General features: G+C 43.1%; 1 long non-coding RNA gene across 1 annotated transcript in view; it reads right to left on the bottom strand.

The window, feature by feature from the left end:
* Positions 1–1,540: 1,540 nt before the first annotated feature.
* LOC135058099 (uncharacterized) overlaps positions 1,541–8,668 on the bottom strand; it is a 107,100-nt gene continuing 99,972 nt past the window's right edge. Inside the window, exon 3 of the long non-coding RNA XR_010244598.1 lies at positions 1,541–1,941. This is a non-coding gene — a long non-coding RNA (uncharacterized LOC135058099). The remainder of the gene's footprint in view (positions 1,942–8,668) is intronic.

Raw genomic sequence — 8,668 nt, 5'->3', positions numbered from 1 at the left:
ATTGTACGCAATTTGCGAGTATGCTGCACGCACACCAGACTAAGTACATATATGGATGTCATCTGTGTGGTGTTTGCATGTGGTGTGTGTATTGCAATATTTTCCGACTTCGACAGTGTGGTGAAGAGGACCAAGGACACGTGTCGGAAGAGATTCTACGACATCAAGCGCCGTGTCAAGGCAAAGATGGCAAAGGAGGCTAAGTCAGCCAGGCAAACAGGGGGTGACCATCCCTTTATAGCGTCTTATCCGGAGTGGGAGGAACCTGTGCGGACCCTTATTTCGCATGAAGTTGTTGGTGTGACTAATGTGCAGGATTCGGATCGTCCTAGGCAGGATGGTGAGTATTGTGGCATAATTGTTTTTTAAATTTGCATATGTGTTTGTGCCTTATTTGTATTTGCTTATTGTTATTGTATTGGTAATATAGTTTAATGTTTAAAATAGCTTTGCTATTTGTGTTTTATATTTAAGGATCTTGTCTTTGTATAGGTAAGTGTTTGATTTTTGTGGTCCTTCTTTTTTTGTGTTTTTTTGTTTTTTCGTTTTTTAAAGATGTAAATTCTTCCCTAGATGATTTCAGTTGTAAAGGTTCATTATTTACATGTGAGTCATGTGTTGTCACGAATGTAATTTTTTGTGGTTGGTGTTTTCTGTGGATAATGTATGTTGTTATTTAACGGCCTTTGTGGACAAGGGCCCTCATTCCGAGTTGTTCGCTCGCAAGGCGATTTTAGCAGAGTTGCTCACGCTAAGCCGCCGCCTACTGGGAGTGAATCTTAGCATCTTAAAATTGCGAACGAAGTAATCGCAATATTGCGATTACACACCTCGTAGCAGTTTCTGAGTAGCTTCAGACTTACTCGGCATCTGCGATCAGTTCAGTGCTTGTCGTCCCTGGTTTGATGTCACAAACACACCCAGCGTTCGCCCAGACACTCCTCCATTTCTCCGGCCACTCCTGCGTTTTTTCCGGAAACGGTAGCGTTTTTTCCCACACGCCCATAAAACGGCCTGTTTCCGCCCAGTAACACCCATTTCCTGTCAATCACATTACGATCGCCAGACCGATGAAAAAGCCGTGAGTAAAATTACTAAGTGCATAGCAAATTTACTTGGCGCAGTCGCAGTGCGGACATTGCGCATGCGCATTAAGCGGAAAATCGCTGCGATGCGAAGATTTTTACCGAGCGAACAACTCGGAATGAGGGCCAATATGTTGTTAGTGTAGCTGGCTAAGTATTGTATTTTCCTTTTATAACCACTTTACAAATTTTTTTTTGTTTTGGCTATTTATTTAAAATGTCCTGTTTTTTTAAATATTTGATATACTAAAAAACTATTGAAATACATGGTTGTATATTGAGCTTTGGCCCTGGAAAACTAAACACCTTGGACTTAGTTTTTGTCTTTGTAAATGGTACCTCATTAGACTAGACACAAACAATGAAGCAACCCATGTTTTTTTGTGTTATTGCTTTAAAGTTTACTCATAATGGCAATCAAATTGCGACATCACAAAATGTTTCTGCTTCCAAAAGTAAACAATGTAAATATTGGTAATAATCACAAACTTCTCATTTTTACAGTACAAAAGCAAGCCACCACTTCCAGGAGACAAGCAACACTGGCAAGAGCTGTGGATGCTAGCGATACAGGTAAGCAAAAATTGGCAGCACTGAATGTTTGCACAACAAAATTAACAAACATTCTAATGTTTGATTTATCCCATAGGAACTTCTACATCGCATCACAGTCCACAAAGAAGTCCTTTGCAGGGGTCTGGCAGCCACACGAACAGGCCTACCAAGAGACGTCGTCCTGATGTGGCACGAACAGAAACATTAAGCCCACCCCGTCGTATTTCGACTGTGTTGCCTCAGCCAACAGAACACATTTTGGAGAGTCCTCAATCACCGGAACCACAATCCCCTCAGCTGTCTGGTGAGTAAACAAAAAACAAAAACAAAATTAAACATACTTACACACTGTTTTTGCACACAAAACACACACCAGCAAAAAACACCACTAATCCTAGTACTGGTCCACAGCAGCAAGCACATGGCTTGCAAAATTAAAAGGTTCCAATCTCCACTTTCCAAATTGTGCAAATGTAGAGTGTTCTCTTGTGCCTTACAGTAGTATTGTGTTATAAAAATAAAAAAATAAAAAAAAATCATGTTTGATGTAGATTCACACCCTTTCAGAATCGTGAGTAAATTCACATTGTCATTTACTGTTTTATATTTTAATGCAAGTACGATATGGCGGCTGTCAACTCTCTTTTTTTTTTGTTAACTTTGTAGCTTTGTGTGTTTGTAAAGTAAGTGTGGGCTTTGTCAAACATTTGTACTTTTTTTTTAATTTAAATTTTGGGTCATAAAAACCTACAGATTTTGTATTTTTGCTTGTCAATATGAGTATTGGTGCACATCCTCTCTTTCTTTAGAAAAATGTTTATCAAACAAGTCATTAAAGTTTATGTACATAATAAAAACAACATAAGTAAAAAAAGATCCTCAAATGTTGTCCCCTTAAACCCCATACAGAACCAGACATCATGCCCCAGGAACCCCAGCAGGAATCTGAAATACAGGAAACATACACCCTCCACCTGCAAGCAATAGACGTAAACCAACCTACCATGCCTCAGGAATTACCCCACCACCCCAAATGTCACCACACCCCCAACTGAGCAAAAACAACCTCCCTGCCACAACCTGAACCAACATTTTGGGAAAATTGGACACAACAACAGGCACAGAATCATGAGTGCCTACGCACACATATCCAATACCTGGCCAGTCTGCCCCATCATCTACCGAGACTGTGTAGAAACACAAGCAGGCTCAATGTCCAGCTATGCAGAGTCACAAACAGTATGGAGCAGATGAGAGCAGATAGCCAACTTATTGTTACCTTTCAGCGCATAATGGATGAGCAACACCGTCATCAACAAGCCCTTATTCAGTTAATTCAAACCAATCAAATTATATCCGAAACCATGTCCCACATCATAGACAACAACACAACAGCCACAACCCAATTTACAGCAACCCTGGCCAATCTCAGTCAAAATATTAATTTGTTGGCAACACACCAACAAGGATCCAGCTCAGGTACCACCACACCTACCAAGACCCCAATTTCATCACCAGTTCGAAGATCAAGCCGAACTCGCTCCAATGTCCAAACCAAACCCACGTCAGCCACCAAAGAACACCCTAAGAAATAATCAACCCTGCAGCTGGAGCCACATTCTTCCCAATGATATGTCAACAAAATTGCATTTGTGGAGAAGAAACCACATGTTGTACGGTAATAAATGTGCCAAATGATTCATGTGCAATGTGTTATTTGTAATTAACTGTCAGTGTAACAGGATCATTCATTGAGTTATCACACACATGTGTTGCCAAAATTATAGCATCATTAGTAGTGATGTGCACCGGACATTTTTCGGGTTTTGTGTTTTGGTTTTGGATTCGGTTCCGCTGCCGTGTTTTAGATTCGGACGCGTTTTGGCAAAACCTCACCGAAATTTTTTTGACGGATTCGGGTGTGTTTTGGATTCAGGTGTTTTTTACAAAAAACCCTAAAAAACAGCTTAAATCATAGAATTTGGGGGTCATTTTGATCCCATAGTTTTATTAACCTCAATAGCCATAATTTCCACTCATTTCCAGTCTATTCTGAACACCTCACACCTCACAATATTATTTTTAGTCCTAAAATTTGCAAAGAGGTCGCTGGATGGCTAAGCTAAGCGACACAAGTGGCCGACTCAAACACCTGGCCCATCTAGGAGTGGCACTGCAGTGTCAGGCAGGATGGCACTTCAAAAAAATTGTCCCCAAACAGCACATAATGCAAAGAAAAAAAGGGGCGCACCAAGGTCGCTGTGTGACTAAGCTAAGCGACACAAGTGGCCGACACAAACACCTGGCCCATCTAGGAGTGGCACTGCAGTGTCAGGCAGGATGGCACTTCAAAAAAATAGTCCCCAAACAGCACATGATGCAAAGAAAAAAAGAGGCGCACCAAGGTCGCTGTGTGTGACTAAGCTAAGCGACACAAGTGGCCGACACGAACACCTGGCCCATCTAGGAGTGGCACTGCAGTGTCAGGCAGGATGGCACTTCAAAAAAATAGTCCCCAAACAGCACATGATGCAAAGAAAAAAAGAGGCGTACCAAGGTCGCTGTGTGACTAAGCTAAGCGACACAAGTGGCCGACACAAACACCTGGCCCATCTAGGAGTGGCACTGCAGTGTCAGGCAGGATGGCACTTCAAAAAAATTGTCCCCAAACAGCACATAATGCAAAGAAAAAAAGAGGCGCACCAAGGTCGCTGTGTGACTAAGCTAAGCGACACAAGTGGCCGACACAAACACCTGGCCCATCTAGGAGTGGCACTGCAGTGTCAGGCAGGATGGCACTTCAAAAAAATTGTCCCCAAACAGCACATGATGCAAAGAAAAAAAGAGGCGCACCAAGGTCGCTGTGTGACTAAGCTAAGCGACACAAGTGGCCGACACAAACACCTGGCCCATCTAGGAGTGGCACTGCAGTGTCAGGCAGGATGGCACTTCAAAAAAATTGTCCCCAAACAGCACATGATGCAAAGAAAAAAAGAGGCGCACCAAGGTCGCTGTGTGACTAAGCTAAGCGACACAAGTGGCCGACACAAACACCTGGCCCATCTAGGAGTGGCACTGCAGTGTCAGGCAGGATGGCACTTCAAAAAAATTGTCCCCAAACAGCATATAATGCAAAGAAAAAAAGAGGCGCACCAAGGTCGCTGTGTGACTAAGCTAAGCGACACAAGTGGCCGACACAAACACCTGGCCCATCTAGGAGTGGCACTGCAGTGTCAGGCAGGATGGCACTTCAAAAAAATAGTCCCCCAACAGCACATGATGCAAAGAAAAAAAGAGGCGCACCAAGGTCGCTGTGTGACTAAGCTAAGCGACACAAGTGGCCGACACAAACACCTGGCCCATCTAGGAGTGGCACTGCAGTGTCAGGCAGGATGGCACTTCAAAAAAATTGTCCCCAAACAGCACATAATGCAAAGAAAAAAAGAGGCGCACCAAGGTCGCTGTGTGACTAAGCTAAGCGACACAAGTGGCCGACACAAACACCTGGCCCATCTAGGAGTGGCACTGCAGTGTCAGGCAGGATGGCACTTCAAAAAAATTGTCCCCAAACAGCACATGATGCAAAGAAAAAAAGAGGCGCACCAAGGTCGCTGTGTGACTAAGCTAAGCGACACAAGTGGCCGACACAAACACCTGGCCCATCTAGGAGTGGCACTGCAGTGTCAGGCAGGATGGCACTTCAAAAAAATTGTCCCCAAACAGCACATGATGCAAAGAAAAAAAGAGGCGCACCAAGGTCGCTGTGTGACTAAGCTAAGCGACACAAGTGGCCGACACAAACACCTGGCCCATCTAGGAGTGGCACTGCAGTGTCAGGCAGGATGGCACTTCAAAAAAATTGTCCCCAAACAGCACATGATGCAAAGAAAAAAAGAGGCGCACCAAGGTCGCTGTGTGACTAAGCTAAGCGACACAAGTGGCCGACACAAACACCTGGCCCATCTAGGAGTGGCACTGCAGTGTCAGGCAGGATGGCACTTCAAAAAAATTGTCCCCAAACAGCACATGATGCAAAGAAAAAAAGAGGCGCACCAAGGTCGCTGTGTGACTAAGCTAAGCGACACAAGTGGCCGACACAAACACCTGGCCCATCTAGGAGTGGCACTGCAGTGTCAGGCAGGATGGCACTTCAAAAAAATTGTCCCCAAACAGCACATGATGCAAAGAAAAAAAGAGGCGCACCACAGGTATAGAATGTAGATGGATAGTATACTTAATGACGACACAGAGGTAAGTACAGCAGTGGCCTTCCGTACTGCTATTATATATAGTATACTGGTGGTCACTGTGTCAGTAAACTGCAAAACTAAAATGCACCACAGGTATAGAATGTAGATGGATAGTATACCTAATGAATGATGACACAGAGGTAGGTACAGCAGTGGCCTTCCGTACCGTACTGCTATATATAGTATACTGGTGGTCACTGTGTCAGCAAACTGCAAAACTAAAATGCACCACAGGTATAGAATGTAGATGGATAGTATACTTAATGAATGACGACACAGAGGTAGGTACAGCAGTGGCCTTCCGTACTGCTATATATAGTATACTGGTGGTCACTGTGTCAGCAAACTGCAAAACTAAAATGCACCACAGGTATAGAATGTAGATGGATAGTATATTTAATGAATGACGACACAGAGGTAGGTACAGCAGTGGCCTTCCGTACTGCTATATATAGTATACTGGTGGTCACTGTGTCAGCAAACTGCAAAACTAAAATGCACCACAGGTATAGAATGTAGATGGATAGTATACTTAATGAATGACGACACAGAGGTAGGTACTGCAGTGGCCTTCCGTACTGCTATATATAGTATACTGGTGGTCACTGTGTCAGCAAACTGCAAAACTAAAATGCACCACAGGTATAGAATGTAGATGGATAGTATACTTAATGAATGATGACACAGAGGTAGGTACAGCAGTGGCCTTCCGTACCGTACTGCTATATATAGTATACTGGTGGTCACTGTGTCAGCAAACTGCAAAACTAAAATGCACCACAGGTATAGAATGTAGATGGATAGTATACTTAATGAATGACGACACAGAGGTAGGTACAGCAGTGGCCTTCCGTACCGTACTGCTATATATAGTATACTGGTGGTCACTGTGTCAGCAAACTGCAAAACTAAAATGCACCACAGGTATAGAATGTAAATGGATAGTATACTTAATGAATGATGACACAGAGGTAGGTACAGCAGTGGCCTTCCATACTGCTTTATATAGTATACTGGTGGTCACTGTGTCAGCAAACTGCAAAACTAAAATGCACCACAGGTATAGAATGCAGATGGATAGTATACTTAATGAATGACGACACAGAGGTAGGTACAGCAGTGGCCTTCCGTACTGCTATATATAGTATACTGGTGGTCACTGTGTCAGCAAACTGCAAAACTAAAATGCACCACAGGTATAGAATGTAGATGGATAGTATACTTAATGAATGACGACACAGAGGTAGGTACAGCAGTGGCCTTCCGTACTGCTATATATAGTATACTGGTGGTCACTGTGTCAGCAAACTGCAAAACTAAAATGCACCACAGGTATAGAATGTAGATGGATAGTATACTTAATGATGACACAGAGGTAGGTACAGCAGTGGCCTACTGTACCGTAATGCTATATATTATATACTGGTGGTCACTGGTCAGTAAAACTCTGCACTGTACTCCTCCTATACAATATTATACTGGTGGTCCCCAGTCCCCACAATAAAGCAGCACACTGAGCACAGATATGGAGTGTTTTTCAGGCAGACAACGTATACTGGTGGTCACTGTCAGCAAAACTCTGCACTGTACTCCTGCTATATAATACAGCTGCTCCCCAGTCCCCACAATTAAGCAGTGTGAGCACAGATATATGCAGCACACTGTGAGCACAGATATGGAGCGTTTTTTTCAGGCAGAGAATGGATAACTGGTGGTCACTGATCAGCAAAACTCTGCACTGTACTCCTCCTATATACAGCTGCTCCCCAGCCCTCCCCATAATTAAGCAATAGTGCACAGCACAGTCAAGTTCAACAATAACGGAGAGGACGCCAGCCACGTCCTCTCCCTAACATTTCCAATGCACGAGTGAAAATGGCGGCGGCGCGCGGCTGCTTATATAGAATCCGAATCTCGCGAGAATCCGACAGCGGGATGATGACGTTCGGGCGCGCTCGGGTTACCCGAGCCATACGGGAGAATCCGGGTATGGCTCGGACCCGTGTAAAAAGGGTGAAGTTCGGGGGGGTTCGGTTTCCGAGAAACCGAACCCGCTCATCACTAATCATTAGTAACATGAAGGTTTCCATCATCACAGACATAATTATGTTCAAAATATTGTTTAAGCTTGGTATTAGGCAATGTGTGTTAGGCTAATTGGCTGACATTACTCAATGTCCATTATGTTGTGGTAATTACCTTACAAATTGAAATCACAACTACAAAAGAAACTCAACACAAAACACAAATAAGAACCGAAAAAAAACTAGTTTGTTAGGGCATACTAATTTATTCTTAAGTATTGTTGCAAACATTAACTTACAATTTCCTAAATAAACTTTATTGCTAAAAAGCAAAAAACAAACAGACATAGAGCTATATACTATTAGATAAGTAACTGATACAAAACAGTTAGACATAAACACATATAAAGCTAATAAACTACACTCAGCGGACTAGATCTAGAGTGAGCAAGAGTCACATTACTAATGTTAAACCATTTGTGTGCCTTAATTGTTTATAGACAAAACACACAGGCAAATATACTTACCGCTAAAATGTGCCAAAATCAGGTCTTGCCTTACCTGCCTCCCTACAGCTGTACTCACAGTGTCGCCAGATGTTTCTAACTCCTGCTTGCTGACTGTTTTCTTCATCCTCATCAACATGTGGCTGATGTTGCTGCAAACACATGTTATGAAGAAAACAGCAGCACAACACAATCCTAGTCACCTTTAAGGGACTATACAACAAAAGCCCGGCAGACTTATCCAGACA

Source organism: Pseudophryne corroboree, chromosome 3, assembly GCF_028390025.1.
Source record: "Pseudophryne corroboree isolate aPseCor3 chromosome 3, aPseCor3.hap2, whole genome shotgun sequence".
Lineage (NCBI taxonomy): Eukaryota > Metazoa > Chordata > Amphibia > Anura > Myobatrachidae > Pseudophryne > Pseudophryne corroboree.
This window is presented reverse-complemented; position numbering and strand designations above follow the sequence as displayed.